The 13212-nt window shown below is 51.0% G+C and overlaps 1 pseudogene; it reads right to left on the reverse strand.

Moving 5' to 3' along the window:
- LOC146183660 (uncharacterized) overlaps positions 1–10208 on the reverse strand; it is a 39729-nt pseudogene extending 29521 nt beyond the window's left edge.
- Positions 10209–13212: the final 3004 nt, after the last annotated feature.

The raw sequence follows: 13212 nt of genomic DNA on the forward strand, positions 1-13212 counted from the left end.
GCAGAAAAAGCGGACAGAGCATTGTTCTGGTGAAAGTAATACTCCTGGAGCACTGTGCGTCAAAACTGCGAGTCACCGTGTCCGTGCAAGGCGCCGTAACACAGAAGCTGGATTTGGAAACTCGTGAACAGGTTGGGGACCTTTTGGCTGACGTGGATGCCATGATTCCATGTCAGGGCATAAAATGCAATGACCAACTTGACACCGTCCTCGCGAAACCCAAGAATATAAGAATCCACGGAAACACAACATTCAGCTCCAAATGCGTCGGCATCGCCACAAGTCAAGGAGACTCCTGTTTGCATTGCCGATACGCAAAAAAGTTGCTCCTAAATCAGCTGTCGTACAAAAGAACAAAGGACCGGAGGTCGAGGGAGCGCGAAAAGAAGAGAGAGCTTGTAACCGCAAAGTTCAAGAGACTGAAGCGAAATATGTTTACTCTTGAGACAAAACTGGAAGAGATGAGGAGGAAGAACTCAAAACGAGAAAGCTGCGAGCTCATGTCAAGAATAGAAAATTTGCCAGTAAGGCAACAGTCACATGTCATGGCCTGTTTAAATGCTTCAAAGCGGAAAAGCACGAAGGGTTTTAAGTACCAGCGCGAGTGGCTGCTCGAATGCTTGATAATGCGGATGAGGAGCAAACGGCTTTATGAGCACCTGCGCAAGGAGAAGATCATGCTGCTGCCCGGCAGAACGTGTCTCCAACGGTACCTGCGCGGATTTCGAAGCGGATTCGGCTTCAACAAACGGGTGTTTGCTGCCTTGAAGGAAAAATGCATATGCATGACGGAGCAGCAATGTGATGGCGGCATTATGATGGATGAAATTAAACTTTCCGAGAACCTGACGGTCAGTCACTACGGGAAAGTGAACGGTTTGGTGGACCTCGAAAAATTTTCATCTAGCTCCAGCTCAGAATTGGCGGATCACGCCCTAGTTGTTCTCTTCCAACCATTCACGGGAAAGTGGCACCAGGTGCTTGGCGTTTTCGCCTCGAAGGGGAACGTGAAAGCTGATGTGCTAGCAAAAATTACTCTGGAGGGTGTGATAATGGCAGAAAACGCCTCACTTTTTGTGGATTTCATAACAACAGACGCTGCTAGCTGGAATCGTTCCATGTGGCGTATTTTTGGAATTTCTGGGAAAGCAGGACAAGTTGTCTGCAAGTCGCCGCACCCTGTGGACAAGAACCGCTCCTTGCACTTGGTCTCCGATTTTCCCCATTTGGTGAAGAATGTAAGAACAGCTTGCTCCAGCACCCTTTAACAACTCCTCAGGGCGTGGCATCCATCAGTCACGTTGATGCCGCATGGCAGGTAGATCAACGTAGCCATGTTGGCTTGAAGGCAATACCCAGGTGCACAAAGCTGTTGTAAGGCCCGACACATTCGAGAAGATGCGCGTAAATTATGCGTTTCGCTTGTTCTCTGATGATGTCCGGCGTGGTCTTTTCACGTATAGACAGCAGATTGAGCACAACCACGGTTCAGTTCACGCGACCGATGAACTTGTCAAATTGATGCAGGAGATCATCAGCATCATGACTTCAAGATTTCCAGCTGCCGCCCTCCGCCCGAACTCTGCGAAAGCTCGGCGACTTCGTGACTTCCTCCCCTATCTTGATGAGTGGCAACGCTGTGCTCAGAAGGAGGGATTCTTATCAGGGAGCACTGCAGAAGGCCTCCGAGTCACGCTGTCGAGCACTCTTTCCCTCTTGGATTATCTGTCGTCCAAAATAGGCTACAGGTACTTAATGACCGCCAGACTAAGCCAAGACATCTTGCAGCAACTGTTCGGGGTTTTGCGACAAATGACAGGAAGTAACGACCATCCAACCCCCGTTCATTTCTTGATCTCCATAAACACTGGAGTTCATGAACTTGGCCAAGTCACCTGATCATGGGAATGTTTCACCCGGTCTACTAAGCAGCTTGCTTGACACCGATGATGTCATAGCAAAAGCAGAGACCCAGTAGAGGTATGTGAACTACTTACTGGACATAGGGAATGTGCAGGCGGCACACGAAATGCTCAGCGCTTGCCAGCTTGACAACGACCACAGCAGCCTGGCGGTAGGAAAAAGTGATTCGCGGCTGATTTTCTATTTGGCAGGATACGTGGCGCGAAAGTTTCTTTCAAAGACTAAATGTGCCGATTGTGCCACTGTTTTGCTGGCATCGCCAGAAGCTCCCCTTCCGCCTGTGGCCGCTCTCACAGCCCACGTAAGCATGGGGAACTTAATATTCCCATCTGATGCTTTGAACAGTCTCGTGACATCTCTCGAGGAGACCTTCAGTCACTGCTTCACAGTCACTGAACTGAGGCGAGAAAGTCTCGCAGACTTCGCCCCTTTTCCGCAGCTCAAACCTCGGCGTATGATCGGTTGTGAGGAGCATAAGATTGAGATCACTAACAGCGTCGTCAAGTTTTACTCTATCATGCGCCTCCACTTCTTGGTCAAGAGCAAGAACCTGGCCTGTGAAAACGCGTGAAAAAAAAAAAAAAAGAAAACACCTGAAACTGAGACGCGTGCTTTGAACGCATAGGCATGATTTTGGGGTGTGTTACTTCACTGACGCAAAAACACTAATGTGTGCATGTCATTTATTGCACTTTCAAAAGTTCAGCTAGAAGATACCGTTTTGCAATACAAGCTTATGCACTCGTTTTATTTTATTTATTCGCAAGGTCTGCTTACGCCCATGCACACGCATAAATCACAGCTGAGCACTGTGTTAATATATATTCGCGTTGCCTTGTGATGGCGTGGAATATTTAATGAAAAAAAAAATTAAGAACGAGGAAGTGACATAACAGTGTTCGGAGTTGCTTGCCTGAAAAATCGGGAACGCAGCAAACACGCTGTACGTAAAAAAAAACAGCCTTAAACTCGGCTCCCCTGCCTTTGTAATATGTTTACATCCCTTCCCTATTCCCGTAAGACAGCTTGTTTGCAATAAACTCATTTGCACTTGGAAAAAAGTGAAGCGAGTCGCTTTCTGTCATGCGTGGCGACGGCCGGAGGAAACGGTCATGAACCGGGCTTTCGCTGGTGGCGCCACTGCGGCGTCATGAAGAAAAGGCACGCGTTAGCCCCGCCGGTCGGCACACCTACCCATCTAACACCGTATGGCAGCTGTCGTCGCACGCCAGTGTCGTCGCACGCTCACGTGACTGCCTGGCACCGCTGCAGCACTTTTCAGAGCTAGTGCAGCCAATGCAAGCCAAATAGAAAAGACCGGTGTCTATCGGCGCTTGTCGCGGGTCTCCCCCTACGTGACGAATCGATCCGCGCGACTTCCTCGAGTCGCCAGTGTGAACCAACATTTGCGCCTTGCCTTCAGTTGTGCTGGCTCTCACTTCGGCAGGAACGTTGTCCTCTGGCTGCTTTTCTTTGCTTTGGGCAGATACTGATACTGCAGCGACAGCCTCAGCAGTGAATGCGGCTAGTTTACCGCTGCTTGCCGCGTTGTCTTGCGAGGAGGCTGCTTTTTCCGCTTCTTCCTCGTCCATGAGGTGGCTCATTTTCTCGACCTCGTCCGTTGCCCCGGCAACGGCGGCATACGTGCGCATGCAGTCGATGCGTTCGTGTACGAACGCCCGACACTTGCTGCAGCGCGGAGTCGCCACGCCCGGTATCGTGAGTAGCACATCTTAGTTCCCCTTCTCTAGCGTGAGGATGATAGCAGCACAGCTGGCGGCGCCGCAGTACTAATGACTAACTAGTCATTAACTATTAATAATTAGTCATGACTAAATAGTCATAAGTAATGACAATGGCTGGCTATGACGTCATCACATGGTTACGTCATAATGGCATCACATCCGGTCATGACGTAACCCGGACGGGCGTTCTATCCAGGTGTCCGTGCGGCGCTATTCATTTGGCGCTTCCGCGAACGCCGCACCACACAACATATAGAAGCAGACTCAGTGCAACAGGCATCAGCGGCGTTTCAAATTGGTTTACAGGAAAGAGGCGCGGTATCTATCAGTCACAATTCTCCGTAGACGTATTACCGAGTCAGAAAGAGAAGGAGGAAGGTGGGAGTGAAAATAGAGAGAAAGAGGTGCCGTAGTGGAGGGCTTAAAGGGCCACTGTCCAGGGAAGGCCCTTTTAAGAAAAAGAGCCCAGTGTTTCGATCAGGTACCGGAGATAGTCTGTGCAAAATTCTACAGCGACACGCGCGCCGCAAAGCATCGAAAATACAATTGAAAGCTCCCTCATGCTCTCCTTTGAGAAGCCAGTTTCACCGCTTCCTGCGCTGGCCCGACGGGCCCCGATAATGACGTACGTACCGGGAACAGCGTCCATTGGTCCGTCTCGCTGACTGACGGGAGAAGGATGGGTGTCTACCGCTCGCAGCGCGCTTTTCCCTCGCCACGGCCAGACTGAATCCAGCGGCGCGCGCTCCCTCGACCGTTTTTTTTTTTTCGTGCTCGCGGAGAGCCACGCCCCACCTCCCGCCAAACGTGGAGGAGGAAGGGGAATTTGTATTGCGGAGGCTAGACGACCTCGGGCAGGAGAGTGAAAAACCTTTGCGAGGGAACGGAAGGAGAGAGGCATGATAGAATCGGGTGATTGCGGTGGCTGTAACTGCATTATTAGTTACTCTTTTCAAAAACATTTTGCGGCCTTGCGTTCTAGGGGCGAAGTCTCACAGTCACCGGGGAAGAAAATATTTTCGACCGGAGGGTGGACAGTGGGCCTTTATGACCACCGCGCAACAGACGCTTTCGCCTCATCGCACTTCAGTGGCCAAAAGTGCCCCTATGGCATAAATAAAACTGAAACCATCTAGTTAACTACTATGTCTAAAAGCCGTGTGTTTACTTTCTAGGCGAACCTAAGCGTAGCCACGGAGATTGCTCTCGCCTACTCTAGGTTTAACCACAAGTTAAACCACAGCTAATTTTTTCGAGACTTCTTAAGCCGGGCTTACGATGACTACATCAATCGTCGCGATCGCGAAATCAAAAGCAGATGAACCATACTATCGTTTCGTATGGGTAGGGTCTTTGCTAAAAAGGAACCGAATTCATGGACGATAAGAATCGCTCCTGAAGATAACACTGCTAAAATTGCGTGAGCTGCTGTCAAGCACGGTAGAAACAACAGTGGTAGAAACTTCTGAAATCTACAAGCAGTCATGTCTTTTTATCCCGACCTGTTTATGAGCCTTATAAGTCAAAACATTTATGCTCTTAACCAAACACACTGTATTTGCCCTACTTAAATGCGCAAAACACTAAAAACGAAAGAAAATGACAGCAGTCTAGGACAATTAAAATGTCAGTTCGATATTATTGGACTCACAGAGACGTAGTATAGATCAGATATCGACATCAGACACATTCCGAAATGCAACAATATTCAGATCTTCAGGACGATAGAGGAGTATGAGGTGTGGCCCTTTATATCAAGAAAGACCATATTTATGAAAATATTCCTTAGTACACTGTTATTTATAACAGTGGCCTCTGAAGATACCCTCATCGGCCGCATTTAGACAAATACATTTGTCTTGTCACCTACAGTGTTGTTTTCATTTTAATGTATCGTCTTCCTCAAAGTACGCCGGATGAATTCCTTAAATTTGTCGAGCCTTTTCCGGAATTTTCCGCTCTTACGACCCAGCATATAATCATATTACGTGATATATAGATATAGACCTACTTGCAAATAGCAACTTTAAAATATAATTGAAGTAATGTCTTTTTCATCATCATCATCGTCATCATCATCAGCCTGATTATAACCACTGCAGGGCGAAGGCCTCTCCCATATTTCTCCACTTAACCCGGCTCTGTGCTAGCTGTATCCACTTGACCCCTGCGAACTCCTTAACCTCATCCGCCCACCTAACTTTCTGCCGCCCCCTGCTACGCTTTCCTTCCCTTGGAATCCAGTTTGTTACCCTCAGCAACCATCAGCGACCATCGGTTATCCGCTGTCTTTTTGTCTTTTTATGGGTGTAAAAATATCGCTGATCAGCCCATTAGAATTACTGTTGTCGCTGCGGGGTTTTAAAGCGACCAGGCTAGTCTAACAATGGCTGATCATGACATTCATTCATCTACATTGCCTTGTGTGCCTTTTTTTCATGTTTTGATGGGATTTTCCTTTTGTGTTATGCCGTATGCAAAAGCCAGACAACAAAGAAAAAAAATCCGGAGCATGGCGCAGTGGTAAAGCTCTGGACTGCATCCAAGGGATGGAGGTTCGATTCCCCGGTGGGCGACAAGAGTATCCGCGGTTACAATAACGAGATAATACCGCACTCTTCTTCCCACGGGGATCGGCTTTCGCCTCCACTGCGATCAGAGATCAACCACCCCGAACCACCGCAAACGACCTGGTCAGGGCATGGGGCGGTGGAGGGGCCTCATTAGTTCAAGACCCGGTACAATGCCTCTGGGATAAAAAGGAACCGAATTCTGGGCACAGCGCGGAGCTAGGTGGTGCTTCAATGCCGCTAGGAGTATCGAAGGGCAGAGGTGCTGCAGTACGTGGAAAGCGAGTGGTAGAAGGCGTTCTCGTCGTCTGTATAGTTCGATGCCGGGAAGCGTGACTCCGCGCTCCGTACCCGTTGACCACCGCTAGGATGACGACCCCCCCCCCCTCCCCCTCCTCAAAACCATCGCCTCGCCAGAGTATATGGCGGCTACCCACTGGACGCTTCTTTATCGATTAAATGCAAAGTTGTTAATTTGTGTATTTTTAGTGCAACTGCGTAGTACATTACCTGTTAACTGTTTATGGTTGCATATGTTCCCCTTCGCCCTTTTAGGCTTCATCCTTCTTTTTAATAAATTTCTTTCGCTTTGTACTGTTGTGCCGGTGGGGTTATCATAGAGTATCCCACCGTCAACAGGGTTGTGTCAAGGAGTTGGTTGCGTAGCGCTCGTCACCCGTTTCGTGAACGAGGGCTGTCAGCTGCCTGGGCGGTAGCGATGAATCCGAGTCGGTGCTGGTGAGATGAAGAAAAAGCTTTGCACACTATTCAGAGGCAATTACACAGCGAGATCGGCTCTGGGGCAGAAAGCTAACATAGGCATACGCGACTGTTCTCGCGTAGCGACAGCCGGGGAGATTCCGCCGCGTCCGCTGTCTCAGGAGGCGAACTGCTCCCGATGGACGCTAGTGACGAACTCACACAGTCACAATCGGAGTCTCGAACGGAAGCACTTGAGGAACCGAGAAACCGTTCACGCTAACATGGTCCAATCCGACGACAGCACTTTCGCAGGGCCAATGGGAGAGCTTGCTGCGCTCTTGCTTCAAATATACCGCGGGGCGAGAAGGGGTGCACCGCTAGGGCCACGGCGCCGAGCTGTCTGGATGCTCAGGTCATGTTCAAACACGTATCTGTCCCTTGGCACGGCTCGCCTCCAGTGCACCGGTGCTTTGCACAGAAGTATTCGGATTTTGTGAAGAGGTGTTTGCCGGAGAAGTTTCGCTTATGGCCTGAATTTCTGGGCGGCTTTGGCCGGGCAGAACAGCACCCCGCCATCAGACAATGCGCCGGGAAGACGAGCTGCTCGCATGTGGCTCGGATGCCGGGCGCGCTCGTTCGCCAGGTTCCTCCAAGTTCACGTCCAGTGTCCGGGCGCCAGGTAGCCTCACGTGCCTCGGGTTCCACTCGCCAGGTCAGGATCTCTGCCGACAGCTTTGTTGCCGCGGCACGTCGACCAACTTCGCTCAGGTCGCTCCGATGCCCTTGCCTCTCGCCACTGGTAGAGGTAGACTGTTGTGCGGCTTGCAAAACCGTCCGACAACAGGCAACAGCCAACACAAGCAAGTACCCTCGGTCACCCGTCAACCACCAGACAGAGGCAAAATTTCAAATTCAGTTAGCTAAATTGTTGTCCCCTTTTTTGCTCCCACTACAACAAGAGACAAGTGTATAGAATGCAGTACACAAGGTTTAAACAATTTTGCACATTAATGATACATTAAATAGCAGAGAAAAGTAATAATCAATAATGAAAAAGTTCCCTTGAAATCACTTGGACCGTAAACCACAACTGAGGAAGCAAGGAGGTCATTCAATTTTGCCCCGATCTGCCTACAACATTACCATTAGCGACGAAACGCTTGTCGAAGGTAGCTATGTCTCGTATGCATGACTCAAAGCATCCGAGTTCGCACTGTGCTGCTCTCTTCCGCAAGCGGCAGAACGCCTAGCAGTATTCGGGCGGTTTAGCTCTCCCTCCGCTACAGCCTCGGCTGTCCATTTCTCTTTGAGACCTAAGCTTTCTTTCCAAACAGACGAGCACAAGTCACTTGCTTTGTTGAACGATCTGCTCGTTCCTTACGCTTTGCGCACAATCGCGCATTTTCTCAGCACGGATGCATTTGTGCCGCTGGGATCGCCGCTTCTTTTCCTTTCGCGATCGTTTGCGTTTTCTCACCCTTCGACGACACCATTCTTTCATGCACCCGCCTTTCCGCTCTTTTCGTCGGCAGCACTTTAATTCTTTCTTTCTTTCTTTTGGTGCCAGTTCTTTCAAGCTGCCGGTAACCGGAGCGGGTATGGCGCCGGCATCGTCGGAGTGCGGCGCCGCGCCTGCATCGCGGCCAGCAGCGCATGACTCACTGCCACTCGCGTCCGAACAAGGACAAGGCTCGCTCACGCCAGCCCCCGAGCTAGGCATATCCTTTGCAGGCTCGCCACTCAGGTTACCCTGAACCGCCGGTGTGCCGCATCGCTCAGCGCTAACCGGCGCACGCAATGATTTGCCTTGATCCTTTAGAAGCTGCTGCGAGCTGTTTGAGAAGAGGTAGGGAAATTGCTCCGGGAGGGCGGCAGACACAGCGGGTTTTGTGTTTAGTTTACCAAACTGTCCTTCAATGGTGGCCATCGCAATCGGTAGACAGACGCTCTGCTCCTCAACCACTTGCTGTATCCAAGCGCATTATCCCGTAAACTCACTCGGGGATACCAAAGACTGGTGGACAACGTCCATAGTTGCTGCCGAGTCCCGAAGTGTTCTGCATTTTTTTCCGTTTACCTTAATCTCCTGCATATATGGCTCTAACAGTCGCAGATTTTTGTCTGTTTCCCGAATGGTCGCCAACACAACTCTCTGTTTGCAGTAAGTTGCGAAGTGCCCTTCCCTTTTGCAGTCATAGCATTTCAACGGTTTGCGTTTTTCAAAAGAACGTGTCGCATCGTTGCCCTGTTTGGGAACATCATTAGCCCTCTGACACTCATTCTGCCCCGCCCTTCCAGTTTCTTTTGTAAGAGACGAGTCTTTATACGAAACTGGCGACGCGTGAATGGCTTCCGTTCGTCGGGCCTCCTCGAAAAGTCATCTTTCCTGTCAGTTTTCTCTACGCGCACTGCTTTGTTGTGCAAGCTTCAGCGGGCGTAATATTATTGCGCTAACTCTGCTGCCTTGTTTAGCTTAACCTCCGTTAGCTTATCTAGCAAAGCCTGACATCATCATCGATGCAACGGTAGAATTGCTCTAATGCGATGCATTCCACAACCTAATTGCGATCGTCGTAAACCTCTTCGCCCTTGAGCCACTCAACTAGGTCGGCTTTCAGACGGTACACTTTATGAGCATACCGGAACCTCTGCCGGAAGGCTTCGGGCGACAATTTGTACTTCCGCAGTAGCGCTTCCTTGACATCACTGTAGCTTTCGAAAGCCTCTTTCGACAGACACGTTATTACGTCAGATGCTTCCCCGGGAAGCAAAGCCAACAAATTCTGTGCCCAGAGGAATGACTCGATGTCATTCCCTTCGCACACATGCTCAAATTTCACGAGGAATGTAGCCCTATCTTCGCCAATGGCAAAAGGCGGTAGTTGATCACGGATTTTGGGACTGTTAGAGGGGACTCTCGCAGAAGCTAAGCTAGGTGCTGGCGAGCTTTTACGGAGCTCCAATTCTTTCATTTTAAGCTCCTGCTGTCTAAGCGCCTCACGTTCCTGCATTTCTTCCTTGCGACGTTCCTTCTCTTCCTCTTTCTCACGGCGTTCCTTATCCTCCTCTCGCTCACGACGTTCCTTCTCTTCCTCCCGTTTATGGCGCTCACTGATATCAGCCCATGCCTCTGCTCTGCGGCTTCCTCAACTGTCACGTCCTTAGTCTGCATGATCTCAAGGACCGCCTTCTTTCTTTTCGTTGAGCCCACATCGATGCCCAACACCTCACAAATTTGGAGAAGTTCTTTGACCTTCTAACTCTCCATCATTTACATCGGCCTCTTGTTGTTTGCCTTTTTAGATTAGTGTACTAGACAGTGATGTTTATCTCGTTCGTTGCCAATCTTCGGAGGGGCTGAAGCCTCTCCAAACGTGGTCATTCGGCAGTGAAGAAGCAGAAGACGATGATCTGGTGATGGTCAGGAGGAGATATATATTTACAGAAGCAAAATAGTATACATAGGCAAAGTTACAGCAACAAGTCACACAGACAACTGTAACTTAAAAGAAAATGAAGACTCTCACACAGAGAAGTCACTTTACAGGCCCTTACTTTCCTACCGAGCGTTTCGGTTAAAGCCTAGGGGGTGTAAATACATGCTAAGCACGGAGCCTCAATCTTGACTGTCGAACATGGTCCGAGGACCGCTTTTTGATACCAGACATCAACAAAGACACAAGGGCGGTCACCTTAGGTGATCCGCCCCGAAAATGAAGCAGCCAATCAAATTATTTAAAAACATGCCACAACCCCCGTGGGGTGCGAACATTCTTGGACCCAGGTCCTTAATTATGCCAAATAAAAATACAACATTCAAAACACACACTCTCCACTCGCTGGTCCCCAAGCCCTCTCACACGGCGCCTGTCTTTGCCTCCCCTCCTCAGCGTGTTTGCGACGCGACCTTGCAGCTGGCGCCTTTGTGAAAGAAACGCCGCGGGGGATCTGGAGACTGGGCCACCCAGCCGTCCCGTTCGAGGATAAGGGGGGGGGGGGGGGCACTGTCCCAGAGCAGTGTACAGTCGCCGTTGCTCGGACCCAATGTCTCGCGACACAGCGGGAGGCCGCTGGGCTGATTGCCTACTTGGGAGGGCCATGGGTCGCGCCTATTGTCGCCTTCTGCAGGACATTTAGTGAGCGCTTGTGGCAGTGCAAAAAGCTTCATTAATGGCGTCTCCCTGCACCCATGCTTGGCGCCACGGCGGGACATCGCTGGACGAGCTGGCCGTAAAGTGGTTCGCAGAAGCGTGCTGCTGTTGTTCCCGGCTGATAAGGATGCGTCTGCCGTTCGCTTCTTGGCGACGCCTCGGGGCGAAGGGGCGAAACAAACCAAGCCTCCCGCGCGCCCGCGCCCAAGAAAAGGGGAGAAAAGGAGAAAAAAAAACAACAGCGCTCGCTCCTTGGCCTCGGCGAGTGGGGGGTTCGACCGTCAGCTCGACTCCACGTGCGAGCCGCTTTTCACTGCGCCCTTACACGTCCCTCCCAAGAGGGTAAATGAGCTTGGAATCCGGTCATTTCAGCCTAATACAACAAAGGCCGCAACAACCCGCGAAGAAAACAAAACGTGTAAGACACTTCGCACGTGAATGGAACACCAAATGAATCTCGCGACACAAGATGGGTATAACACAACACAAATCACACATTCGCATCGGCGGACCGGACAGTGTTCGTGAAGGTCCCGCGCGCGAACAATTGAATGTCCTCACGCCAAGTTCACGCGCACTCCACCGTTCACATCACACATTGCACCGGGTACGCGGGAACATTCACGCGTCGCCGAAAGGCCATGGCTCAACCGTGTGCTTGCTCTACACCCCAAGTCACATTGGGGACACGGGTTAACGCGTCGGCGTTACCATTGCTTGACCCTTTCCTGTGGGTCACCGTCACATTGTAGCGCTGTAGGGCCAGCGCCCATCGCGCGAGTTTTGCCCCATGAGGCGTACTAGTAGTGAGATAGGAGAGGGGGTTGTGGTCAGACACCACGTTAATTTCTGCCCCGTACACCCAATGATCAAATTTCTTTAGTGCCCAGATAATGGCGAATGCTTCCCGCTCGATCGTAGATCAGCGGGTCTGCGTTGGCGTGAATCGGTGGCTGGTAAACGCTATCGGCCTTTCCCGTCCCTCGTCTCCCATCTGCGCCAAACAAGCTCCCGCTGCAACGTCGGACGCGTCGATGAACAGCCAATATGGCCTTTTAATGTCGGGGGTGTTCAGCGATGCAGCTTCGCACAGAGCTGATTTGAGCCTGTCGAGCGCGTTTTGCGCTTCCTGGCTCCACGGAATCGTGTTAGGTACACCTCGCCTTGTCAAAGACGTGAGTGGTGCGGCCACCTCGGCGTATCCTTCAACGTAATCGCGGTAGTAACCACATAAGCCTAGCAGACTCCATAGCTGTCTCTGTTGCGGGGGGCACGAGCCCACGAATGGCCGATATCTTTTCTGGGTCGGGCCCATGGGTTCCGCCTTCCACTATGTGTCCTAGGTACCTAATGTGGGCCTGTGCGACCTGAAACTTTTCCCGGCTCACTTTAAGCTTGGCGTCGCGCAACAAATCAAAAATTATTTCTAAGTGCCGCAAGTGTTCAGTCCACGAGGAAGAGAAAATGGCGATGTCATCGAGGTATGCGGCCGCATAAGCCTGATGTTTCGAGAGGAGGGTGTTCATTATCCGCTGAAAGGTGGCCGCGGCGTTCTTTAGCCCGAACGGCATGACGCGCTAAGCATATTGTCCCTCGTGAGTTACGAAGGTGGTCAGATGTTGGCTCTCCGGAGCTACCGGCACCTGCAAGTATCCGCGTCGCAAGTCGATAAGAGTGATATACCTAGCGCGGCCCACCCTCATGATGAGCACTTTAGGGGGTGACATTGGAAAGGCATCCGTGCGCGTCACTGCGTTTAAAGCGCGATAGTCAACACACATGCGCACCGATCCATCCTTCTTACCCACGCCTACAACGGGATGGGCGCACTCGCTTTCCACCGGATACACCAGCCCGAGGTCTAGCAACTCGTTTACCTGGCGGCTCACCTCACTCCTTAATAACTCCGGCACGCGATATGGGAAAGTGCGTTTGAGCTGGTGGCCTTCGTGCAGCTCTATCTTATGTGCCCCAACTCGTGCGACTCCCGGCGTTTCGCTGAGCAAATCAGCGTAAGCGGCAAACACCTCCGAGATCTCGAGGCGGTCCTGAGTAGGTAGGTGTGCGAGTTTCTCCGCATCTATTAGACAACCACCACATCTCTCAGGCACAGACCGAGGG

The sequence above is a fragment of the Amblyomma maculatum genome, chromosome 7, assembly GCF_055883805.1.
Source record: "Amblyomma maculatum isolate TAMU_Amacu chromosome 7, ASM5588380v1, whole genome shotgun sequence".
Lineage (NCBI taxonomy): Eukaryota > Metazoa > Arthropoda > Arachnida > Ixodida > Ixodidae > Amblyomma > Amblyomma maculatum.